We start from the raw sequence: 11,028 nt of genomic DNA on the forward strand, positions 1-11,028 counted from the left end.
GGACGCGCACGGGCGTGGGTCTCAGCTGGCCTGATCGCGCGCGGGTTGGGGGTGCGGGCGCGGCGGGCCTCAGTTTCCCCAGCCGCACGGGAGTGCTGGGAACGACGGCTCGGGCGCGCCTGGATGCCCACGGTTCCTTGGCCAACCTGCCCTCCTGCGATTATATAAAGGAGTCGTCTCCACCCGCTGCGCCAGGGGCGTAGCGGGGGAAGGGGTTGGCGAGGGGCAGTCAGGGCGGTTGTTTTCCCGGCTTGGCCAAGCGCCCCTACCCTACTGCGGGCTGCTGGGCGGGCCAGGGGACCCTGCCCGAGGCGCCTGGGTGCTGCGGGCCGCTCCCGCTGGGGTCTGCGTGGCTGGAGAGGGGCGGAGGTGGGGAGTGGGGAGGCGTTGGCTCGGCCCAACTTTCTTTGCCTGCCTGTTTCTCCCACTTCCTCCCCGGTCGTGGGAGAGGTCCTGCAGGGGGACGGGGGAGGGGGAGGAGAGGCCGAGTGGTGAGAACAGCCGGGCCCGGCCGGCCGCCCACTACATCCAGTAGGCGCTGGGGGAGGGTCGGCTTGTGTCATCGGCTGCCTGGAGCCTCCGGGCCTCAGTTTCCCCCTCCCTCCAGGCCTCGGACCCAGACTGCCGGCTCGCGCTGGAATTGACACTTCCAGGAGCGCTCAGCGGCAGCTGGCTCTGTCCCGGGTCCTTTTAGATCCCCGAGTCCTGACATCCAACCCTATTGTCATTATTATTGTTACTGTGATGATTATTAGAAGTCCATTTCTACCTTCCAGAAAAAACAAACAAACAAATAACGTGCCCTGCCGTGGTTTAAGGTGGTTTAAGATCGGCCCTGCCGGTCCTTTTCCAACTTCAAAGCCTTCCCTTCCCCCCTCCCCCTTCATTACCTCCCAGCCCAACATATTAAAAGCACCTTTCAAGTCCTAAACGGGTTGTATTGGCTTTTGTCATAATAATTTGGCTTCACGGGGAGCCCGCAGAGGCCCCCAGAGGGGAAGCCAGCGGCCCCCACGCCTGGAACGCTGCAGCCCGCGGTTCCGGTTCGGGTGGGTGGAAGGCGCTAGGGGAGGGGCCACCGGCCCAGGATGAGGGTGGAACCGCGTGGACTTTGTACCAACGACCCCGCCTGGGCAATATTCGCCCTTCTTCCTGAAACCGCCAGGCCACCCGCCTGGGGCACCCGAGTCCAAGGAGGCTTCCAACACGCCTCAGCGCTGTGCTGGGATCCCCCAACACTCCACACCGCCCCCAGAGAACAGGCCATCAGCAGACCTGGGGTCGGGGGACCGGTAGGGGGACTTCAGATTGCAGTATGCAGGCTGTGACTCAGTTTCCCATCCTCCCCAGCCCGGAATCCTGCAGCAAGGACTCCAAGTTGCTCCACAGTTGATACTGAACGCTGGGCAGAGAGGGGCTGGCACCGTGCCTCAGTTTCCCCTGCCGCACCCACCCCCTGGGCTGGCGCTCACTCTCTGCCTCGCTGGGCCTGCCATTTGCCACACTAACTGTGACAGGCGCCCCAGAGACCCCTGTGTGGCAGCCTCATTGGGTCAGAAGGGATGAGAAGGCACAGAACACCCGCCTCCAGTTCCCCTTGTGACTCTAAAGGGGACCAAAGGCTAGCTTGTAAGCATTTCGCCGCCCCTGTCCCCTTCCAGTGGACTTGCTGCAGCAAGTTAGGGCTGTCAGTGGTTAGTGATTTCAGAAGTCCACCGCCAGGTGTTTCTTCCAATACACTTCTGGGAGGGACGGAATTGCCAAACTTTGGGTTAACCAAGAGACGTGGTCGCCATTTATACCACCTAAGGGCTCCTCTGTAGCACCCAGGGTTACCGAGATCCAGTGCTTTCTGGGCAGCAGAAGTTGGGAGTCTCCTCTTCCATTTGAAGAAACAGATGCCCAGAGAGGGGCGCTGGGTCTTGCTGAAGGAGTGATCTGCATAAAAGGGCCCTGGAGTCATGCCAACACACAGCCCTTTCCCCATACCCATCCTTGCCCTTATAACTGAAACAGAATGGTCAGAGGGTAAAGTGGTGTCCTCCCTCCCACCCTTTCCCTCCCCACTCCCTCCCCCCAAAAAAACTCTAGTCAAGTAGATATATATTTTTAATGGCAGTGAAAACAGACACAATAAAATCTGTCCCAAGTCAACAATGCCCACGCGTCCAGTGGTATAGTGGTTATACGGTGGGCCACTAACTGCAAGGTCAGCAGTTTGAAACCACCAGCCGCTTCCTGGGAGAAAGAGGAGGCTTTCCACTCCCATGAAGAGTAACAGTCTCAGAAACCCACAGGGGAAGCCCTACCCTGTCCTGAAGGGTAGACTGACTGTTGCTGATGGATCCAGCGACAGACACTGAAGACATTGTTCAGGTGGTGCCAACCATTCCACCACCAAGAACAGAAACTCAATAACCCTCTGCTTCAAACAACCGCTCCCTCCCCCCCCTGCCCACCCCACGCACAGCCCAGCCCCGGGTTTCCATATAGTTGTTGAGTTCATTGACCGAGGCCAGGCAGTGTCTGCCCTAATTCTACTCCTCTGCCTGGTGTTCTCTGGGCTTCTCCCTGGCTAGCTGGCCTCTCTGAAAACTCCCTTTCTCTTTCCAGCTGAATCTTCCCCTCTCCCCCCCCCTCCCTCCCACCCCTGGGGATGAATAATCATCTCCTCTGGCCTCAGGGTGTTTGCTTATTTCAATATTTGTCCCTTCATCTCTACCATCTTTTCACTCAATGTCATGGTTTTAGGGTTCATCGAAGAAGTCACAGCTGGAACCCCTACTTTGCTCCTCCTAGGGTGTAGGGATGGCCAGCACTTAGAAAAAAAGAGGCCACCTGCTCCCATAGCGCGACAGTCTCAGAATCCCACAGGGGCAGTTCTACCCTGTCCTGTAGGGTCAGTAGGAGTTCTCATGCACTCAATGGCAGTGGATTTGGGGTGGTTTGTGCTTTTTTAACCAGAACCTCCATGGAAACCTCCTGACATAGAACAGGTGAAGTGACTGTGTGGCTCTGGACAGGTTCCTTCATCTGTCTGATCTTGAGAGCATGTTTGAGAGAAGCGTCTAGAAGTGTCCAGATAAAGAGAAATGCCAGTGTCCGTCCATGCCAAAACGTGCACACAAAATGCTTAAAGCAGTATTATTCTTAAGAGCCCCAGAGTGCAAACAACCCAACTGCCCCCCTCAACTGGCGAAGGACAATGAGGCCTATCTGTCCAGGCAATATTACTAGCTGCTCACCACCCCCGCGGGTTTCTTCCAAGGCTGTAACTCTTCATGGGAGTAGAAAGCCTCCTTTTTTCTCCCACGAGCGGCTGGTAGTTTCAAACTGCTGACCCTACAGTTGGCAGCCCAGCATGTAACCACTATGCCATATACACACACTGTTGAGCGAAAGGATGAGTGAAATAAATTAATGTCGGTGGACTGTGCGCGTACGTACCTGGACACCACTATAATCTCCACCCTCACCCCCAAATGAAGTCCTGTGATGGCGTGGGTGAGTGTCCCCTGAAAATGTTTTGTTTGATCCCACTTCCGGGAACTGCCACGTGTGCTACGGGCAAATCCATAGCGGTAGAAACTGGATTCGTGGCTGCAGGGGCTCTGGGGGGCCACGAGTGTTGATGTGTGACGAAAGATCATTCTGAACCAGACGGTGGTGGTGGTGGTGGTGGTGGTGGTGGTGGCACAACCTGCCGATGGAAGAATGCCACTGAGTTCTAGACTTCTAAAAGGTTAGCATGTAGGGATGTGCTTTATAGCTCCACACACACGGTGACACACACACAAATACCTATGTATAAATAGAAATATATCACCAGCATTACTCTGTGATTGAGAAGCACCTGGCAGCTTACAGCACACACGTTCGGCGACAGAGAATACCAGAAAAACCACTCATTTCCATCGAGTCCGTTCCGACTCATAGAGACCTGATGCACAGCAGATCGAAACACTGCCCAGTCCGCTCTGGGCCCGTATGCCGGCGCCCACCACAGGGCCAATCCATCTCGCTGAGGGCCTGCCTCCTTTTCACGAGGTCCTTCTCCAGGGACTGGTCTCTCCTGACAATGTGCCCCAAGTTCATGAGATGAAGTCTCACCACATCGACCTTATAGGACAGAGTATAGCTGCCCCTGTGGGCGTCTAAGACTGTAACTCTTTGTGGGAGTAGAACACCTCATCTTTCTCCCAAGGAGTGGCTCCTGGGTTTGAACTGCTGATCTTGAGGTTAGCAGTCCAGTGTGTAACCCACTCACTACGCCATGAGGGCTCAAAAGAAAAAAGAAAACACTGCCATCAAGTCAATTTTGACTCCTAGACACCCCGTAGAATAGAGTAAAACTGCCCCTGCAGGCTTCTGAGACTGTAACTCTTTATGGGAGTAGAAAGTCTCATCATTCTCTCTTGGAGTGGCTCATGGCTTTGAACTGCTGACCTTGTGGTTAGCAACCCAATGCATAACCACTAAGCCACTAGGGTCTCCTTCAGGGATCTATCTATCTCTCTATCGCCACTACTCACCTGCCAGGTTGTCAAACGTGGTGGCTTATGTCTTGCTTGATACTAAAGAAAGAGCCTTTTAAGCAGGCATGTGAGGTATCCCCTGGGAACCTTCTAAGAACCTTCCGGATTCAGTTCCCATGAGTTCCCTTGCTCTAGAGGTCAGGGGTCGCAAACTTTTAAGATGGAAGAGCCCATCCTGCCTCTCATCACAAGTTAATTTGAGAGCCATAAATATATTTTTTACAAACAAATGAAATCACCATTATCCTTTACATTTTTTTCAGTGTTACTTCAGAGCCACACGTATGTCCTGGAAAAGGCTGGAGAGCCCTCAGCTTGCCCACCCCTGCTCCAGGCTATGGCCAGGGAGCAGGGCCCTGGATTGAGTGAGTGGCTAGGTAGCAAGGAGCCCACAGACTCTCCAGCCTGGTCCTCCCAAGCTGAGTTTCCCAAGGGTCCCTGGCCCTCTGTCTAGGCCAGAGTCCAGTTAGCCACGGCCCATGTCGGAAGAAGGCCTACCTGAGGGCCTCATAGCTTATGTTCTGATCCTGTCCTCTGGTTCCTTTCCTCTCTGGGGCCTCCGTTTAGTGCCTTGCCATGTCTCCCACTGACTCCCGGATGCCACCACCAACCAGGCAAGTGGTGAAGTGAACTTTGGCTCGGGGTTCAGATGCCATTTGGTTTTAACGAAACTGATCTCAACCAAGACCCCAGAGAGGGGGACATGGGGGCCTTCCCTGGCTTCTTGGAGTGCATCTGGGGCTCCAGACCCCCAGGATCCCACCCTGCATTGTTGCTAGAGTTTTCAAGAGGACCTTGGGAATCAGAGTGGATATTCTCTGGGAGAGCGAGCCCGGGTGAGCATTCCAGTTTTGAAGAGGAAGAGCAAACGTCAATTCTAGAACCCCTGTTCCTTGAGCTAGACTTGGAACCCATAACCATTCTAGAACATTCTACATGACCCATGTTCCACCTGCACGTCCATACAGCCAGCCCCCTCCTTCCTGTCAGGGGCCGGCTGTGACCAGGAGGCTCCCAGGCACCGGAGACCCCGAGAACCGTTGTTCTTTTCCCGTTTATTGATTGGTGGAAACAAATATGTCCTGATGTTCTGGCGGAAGACACAGATAATAAGCAAGTAGATTAATGAGTCCAAGAATTTCAGACGGTAATCAGTGCAAGGAGACAATAAACCAAAGGAACTGTGTGTGTGTGAGAAATACTTAAGATGATGATGGCAACAAATGTACAAATGTGCTGGGCACAATGGATGGATGGATGGTGATGAGTTGTATGAGCCCCCAATCAAATGATAAAAAACAAAAAAGAATAAAACCAAAGTGGGAAATCACGTAGCGGCCACAGATTTAAAACAAATAAACAACTGTTAAAAGGAAGGAAAAACGGGTACGAATGGAGCCTGACATCTTAGAGCAGGGGTCCTCAAACTTTTTAAACAGGGGGCCAGTTCACTGTCCCTCAGACCTGTTGGAAGGCTGGACTATAGTTTTAAAAAAAAAATCTATGAACAAATTCCTACATACATTGCACATCTTATTTTGAAGTAAAAAACAAAATGGGGCAAAAACACCCGGTTGGCAGGATCAATGTCCTCGGCGGGTTGCATGTGGCCCAAGGGGCGTAGTTTGAGGACCCCTGCTTTAGAGCATCCAGGAGCACAGGAGAGAGCTAAAACCAACCTTTCAATGGAGTGGGCCTCACCTGAATTAGAAATCTGTTTAAATGGCTAAATATATATATATCCTCTCATGATGCTGCCAGGACCACTATCCAAACAAACCCTCTACCTCATTAAGCAAGAACTACTCATTTCTGCCTCTCAGCCTCTTGGTAACCACGATGCCCTGTCAGTCTCTGTGCATGTACTTGGTTCAGATAGTCCATCTTTAATGGGGACCCCACCAGATCTGTCCTGTGCTATCTGGCTTATTTCACACAGCGGCATGTCGTTGGCCACGTCATTCTTCTCCGTGGCTGGACAGTATTCCACTCTGTGGTTTGGGTCAGAGCATCCTGTTCCCCAATTCATCCATGGACGGACACTCGTCTGTGACCACCTTCTGGCTGTTGTGACTAATGACATTGCTATGAACGTGATTGGTGGAAGGGCTATGTGTTCTTTGTTGTTGAAAACCTTTTTTCCTTCTTAAACCTTTTTATTGTGAATTGGATGCAGGGGAGGGGGAGTGTTACATTTCAGCTCATCATTTTTGCCCTCAACAATTTAAACAACTCATCAGACCTCCCAGTAGCTTGAAGGGCTCTACTTTTCCCGTGAGCATGTGTTAAAGGTATTGTTGAATTTAGCGATGGATGAGGAAACTAGTATGACGTTATCACTGGTTCGAGCCTTCTCCACCTGTTTGCTGTCTGCCATCCAGTGGCTCCCAGTGGAACGGAACATCTCCGGTCCCGCACCAGTCCTGGGCTCTGTCTTGGATCAGATCGAAGGTCGGAATGGGCAGGTTTTCAGAAGCCAATCACTAGGCCTTTTCTTCTAGTCTGCATGAGTCTGGAAGCTTCTCTGGAGCCAGTTCAGCCTCCAAGCAACACGCCAGCCTCTCAAACAGATGGCTGGCGGCTGTACATGATTTGAACTCGGGGACCCCCTGAGGGAAGGCTTAGAATGTTGTGGGTTCCGCTAGAGAGACAGGTCCGGGCTATGGTTTGGATGAACCTTGAAATCATCGTTGTTCTGGGCAAAAGAAGCCACACGCTGACTGACTGATTCCATGGGTAGGTAAAGTTTCGGAACAAACAGGTGCACAGATTCACGCTGCCCTGGGCTGGGGTGGTGTGGTGGCTGGGGACAGGCCCAGGCTCCCTTCTGGGTTATGGGGTGGGGTGACAATGTTCTAACATTAGCTAGTCCTGCGGGTCACACAACTTGGTGGAGATATCAGAAAGGCTGACTATTCTGATCTAAAAATACGATCTCAATTAAAAAAAAAGTCAAGCCAAAACAAACCCCCCCCAAAAACATGTGACAGGTCCCCAAGTCTGAGCAGTTGCTGGGTACCCCGTGTGTGTGCTCAGTCCACTGGCCCTAAGTGTGGCTTTTTGGGTTCACTGGGGCAGAACTCCTGTCTTCCCTGCGAGAGACCCAGGTTTGATTCCCAGCTGGTGCACCCATGCCCGGCCACCAGCCCTCCCTGTGAAGGCTGGCTTGCTGCTGGGGGGGGCCTGACAGGTGTCAGCAGAACTTCCAGAGTCAGAGAGACTAGGAAGAAAGGCCTGGCGACCGGCTTTGGAGCATCAGCCCATGGAAACCATGTGGATGAACCAGGTGTGATCAAGGGTGGCTAGGACAGCGTCTTGTCCTGCTGCGCACGGGGCTGCCTCGCGCTGAAGGGGCTTCCGAATTGTCGGGTCGGACTCAGAGCAACCTGATATACAAGGCACAAGACCCCGTCCTGTCCTGTGCGTCAGAGCCCCCCCATGACACGTAACACCCACAAAGGGCCGACAGCCACAAGTCAATGGAGCAAAGAGGAGGTGAGAGCGCAGGTTGGGTCTTGAACCCAGAGAGGAATATTAGTGGGGAACTGACGTCTTGATTTGAGTTGGCAGTATCTTACCTGTATTGGCTTCCTGCGACAAAGGACCATGGCGAGAGCCGAGGTTGACATGGAGGGAATGTCAGGGCCTGGTGGCGCGGGGCTTAGGCACTCCACTGCAACCGGGAAGGTCCGTGGTTTGAACCCTTCACCTGCTCAGCGGGAGCAAGGCGGGGCCATCTGCTTCCCTCCCAACGGCCCCATGGTTGGTGCCAGGACGCCCGTAGGACTCACGGTCACGTGTGGACCACAGAATGAAATACGAGCCGGTACAGCCACGGGGGCAGTTCTGCTGGGTCCTGTGGGGTCACTGTGAGTTAGAATCTGCCCCAAGGAGGTGGGCTCGGTTTGGTTTGGGGAGTGTGGGTGAAGGGTCTAGGGAACTGGGTGGTAGATCTTGGTCATTTTTTGGGTGAATCGGAATCCCTCCCAACCTTGGAAGCTTGTTCCTTGAGAAGCTGCACCTAAGGCTGGCTGAGTGGGGCCTGCATTGCCCACTGCTGCTGGTCCCACACACCACAAAGGTCGGCGGTGGGGGGTGGGGGCGCAGCGGGGAGGCAGGCTTCACACCCAGGTCTTTATTTATGTTCTCGCCCGTTTAGGAGGCTAGAAGTTGGAATCCAGACCACCGGAAGGCTTTCTCTCTCCGCCCACTCTGGGCAAGTTCCTTGTCCGTTTTCGACTTGGCGAGTTGACCCCTTGGCATGTCCATTGCCTGCTTCTCTTATTGTACTTGGGCCCTGCTGGCTTCATCGGCTCTTCTATCTCAGAGGAGATAGAGACTTGACACACACCCTATGCTAGCTAATACTGTCCCATTAGCATAACGAAGACAGGTCTCTTTCCAAAGGGGGCCAGCTATACCAGTGACCAAACAGAAACCGAGCGCTGTCCTGTCCAGTCCAGGTCTCAGAGTGTCCATCGGGTTTCCTAGGCTGGCGTATCTACGGAGCAGACGGCCTCATCTTCTCCCACAGGGCAGCTGTTGGGTTCCAGCCCCTGACCTTTTGGTTAGCAGCCGAGTACTGAAGCGAGGATTGACCCCAGGATTTCAGAGAAAGGGTGACAGAGACCGATGGAGGCGGGCCATGAGGTGCATTGGCCAGGAATCAAACCCTGGCCTCCAGCAGGCAGAGCGAGAATTCCACCACCCAGCCACCATGGCCACACCAACCGCTGCCCCTCTCCTTCACCAAGCAGGACGTCCTTCTCCAGGGACCGGTCTCTCCTGACCACACGTCCAAAGGCCGTGAGACCAAGTCTCCTCATCCTTGCCTCTAAGGAACACGCTAGTTGTCCTTCTCCCGAGACAGAGCTGTGTGTCCTCTTGGCCGCCTGTGGCACTCTGATTCAAACGCGTCACTCCTACCACCCTCCTCGTTGCTCGTGGTCCAACCTTCACATGCGCACGAGGCAAATGAGCAGGCCGTGGCGTGGGTCAGGCGCACTTTAGTCATCAGAGTCACATCTTTGCTTTCCAACCCTCCACAGATGTCTTGTGCAACAGATTCACACGACACACAGTGTGTACGTGAGCGCTTGACCGGCTGCCGGGGGATCCAAGCAAAAGATCCTTGGACACTTCCATCTGGTCCCCTGGTTCCCGGTTTCATCACAATGTTACCTCTTGGCGCAATGGTGCGAATGTTGCTTTTCCTGACATGGAGCTGTCATCCGCACGGAAAGCTGTCTTCGTTGATCTCCATCAGCAAGGGCTTCAAGTCCTCCTCACGTGCAGCCGGCAAGGTCGTGTCCTCTGCAGAGTGCAGGCTGTCATAAGCCTTCCTCCAGTCCTGTTGCCACACTCTTCCTCCTATCTCCCGGCTTTCCTCATTATCTGCTCAGCATACAGACGGAACAAGTGTGCTGGGAGGATACGGTCATAAGGTACCCCCTTTCCTGATGGGAAACCATGCAGTAGGGCCTGACGCTGTTTGCACGACTGCCTCTTGGTCTGTGTGCAGGTCCTGTGTGCACACGATGGAGAGTTCGGGTTCTGGTCCACGCAGTGAATGCCTTGGCAGAGTCAGTAAAGCACAAATGAACATTCTTTCTGGGCCGCTCCGCTGTCAGCAAAGACCTGATATCAGCAAAGGTATTCCTCGTTCCACGCCCCCTTCTGCATCTGGCCTGGACCTCAGGGAGCTAGCTCCCTGTCGCGGTACTGCCTGCCGTACAACTCTGCTCCATGGTAGAGTTCTCATCTCCTTCTCCTCCCCTCTCCCCTGACTGGATGCTGGTTCCCAGGTGCCTCTCAGAGACCCAGGCAGAGATCCCATCTGGGGTAGTCTGCCCTCAGGGCTTCCTGGGGGTGATCCCACACGGTTGGAATTCGGAACTCTTGGAACTATGTTCAGCAAAATTTTACTTGCATGTGATAAGCATGGTATGGCTTGGTGGTTCTGTTAGGACCACCGCGCGCCAATACGGAGCTCTCCCCGTCAGGTCAAACCCTGGGGGCGCTGTGGGTTGGGTGTGGGGTTGGCAAGTTGTAACATTGGCAGTTCAAATCCACCAGTCGCTCCGTGGGAGAAAGATGAGGCTGTCTGTTCCTGTAAAGACCCACAGCCTCAGAAAGGCTCTCGATGGCGGCTACGAGCCAGGCACCGAGGGCGGTGGGTGGGTTGGCTAGGTAGCTGTCTTTCAACTTTCTTTACAAGGTCGAACGAGCACTTCCAGCCCTTCGTCGGCTTATTGAAACATGTCGATGGGTACTCTGTCATTTTTGGAGCCTGGCTTTTTGCTAATCTCTTTAGCATCACCTCTCTCTCTCTCTCTCTCCTAAGGTGGAGGCCTAGGACGACATCATCGTTTTGTTCCAACTCATCCTTGGCCATCCCGAGCTTGGTGTCCTTCTCCGGGGACTGATCTCTCCTGACGCCAACGCGAGACGAGACGAGGCTCCCCACCCTCGTTTCTAAGGAGGATCCTGGCTG

Source organism: Echinops telfairi, unplaced genomic scaffold (genome assembly GCF_000313985.2).
Source record: "Echinops telfairi isolate 266 unplaced genomic scaffold, ASM31398v2 ScPeMD7_7459;HRSCAF=8497, whole genome shotgun sequence".
NCBI lineage: Eukaryota > Metazoa > Chordata > Mammalia > Afrosoricida > Tenrecidae > Echinops > Echinops telfairi.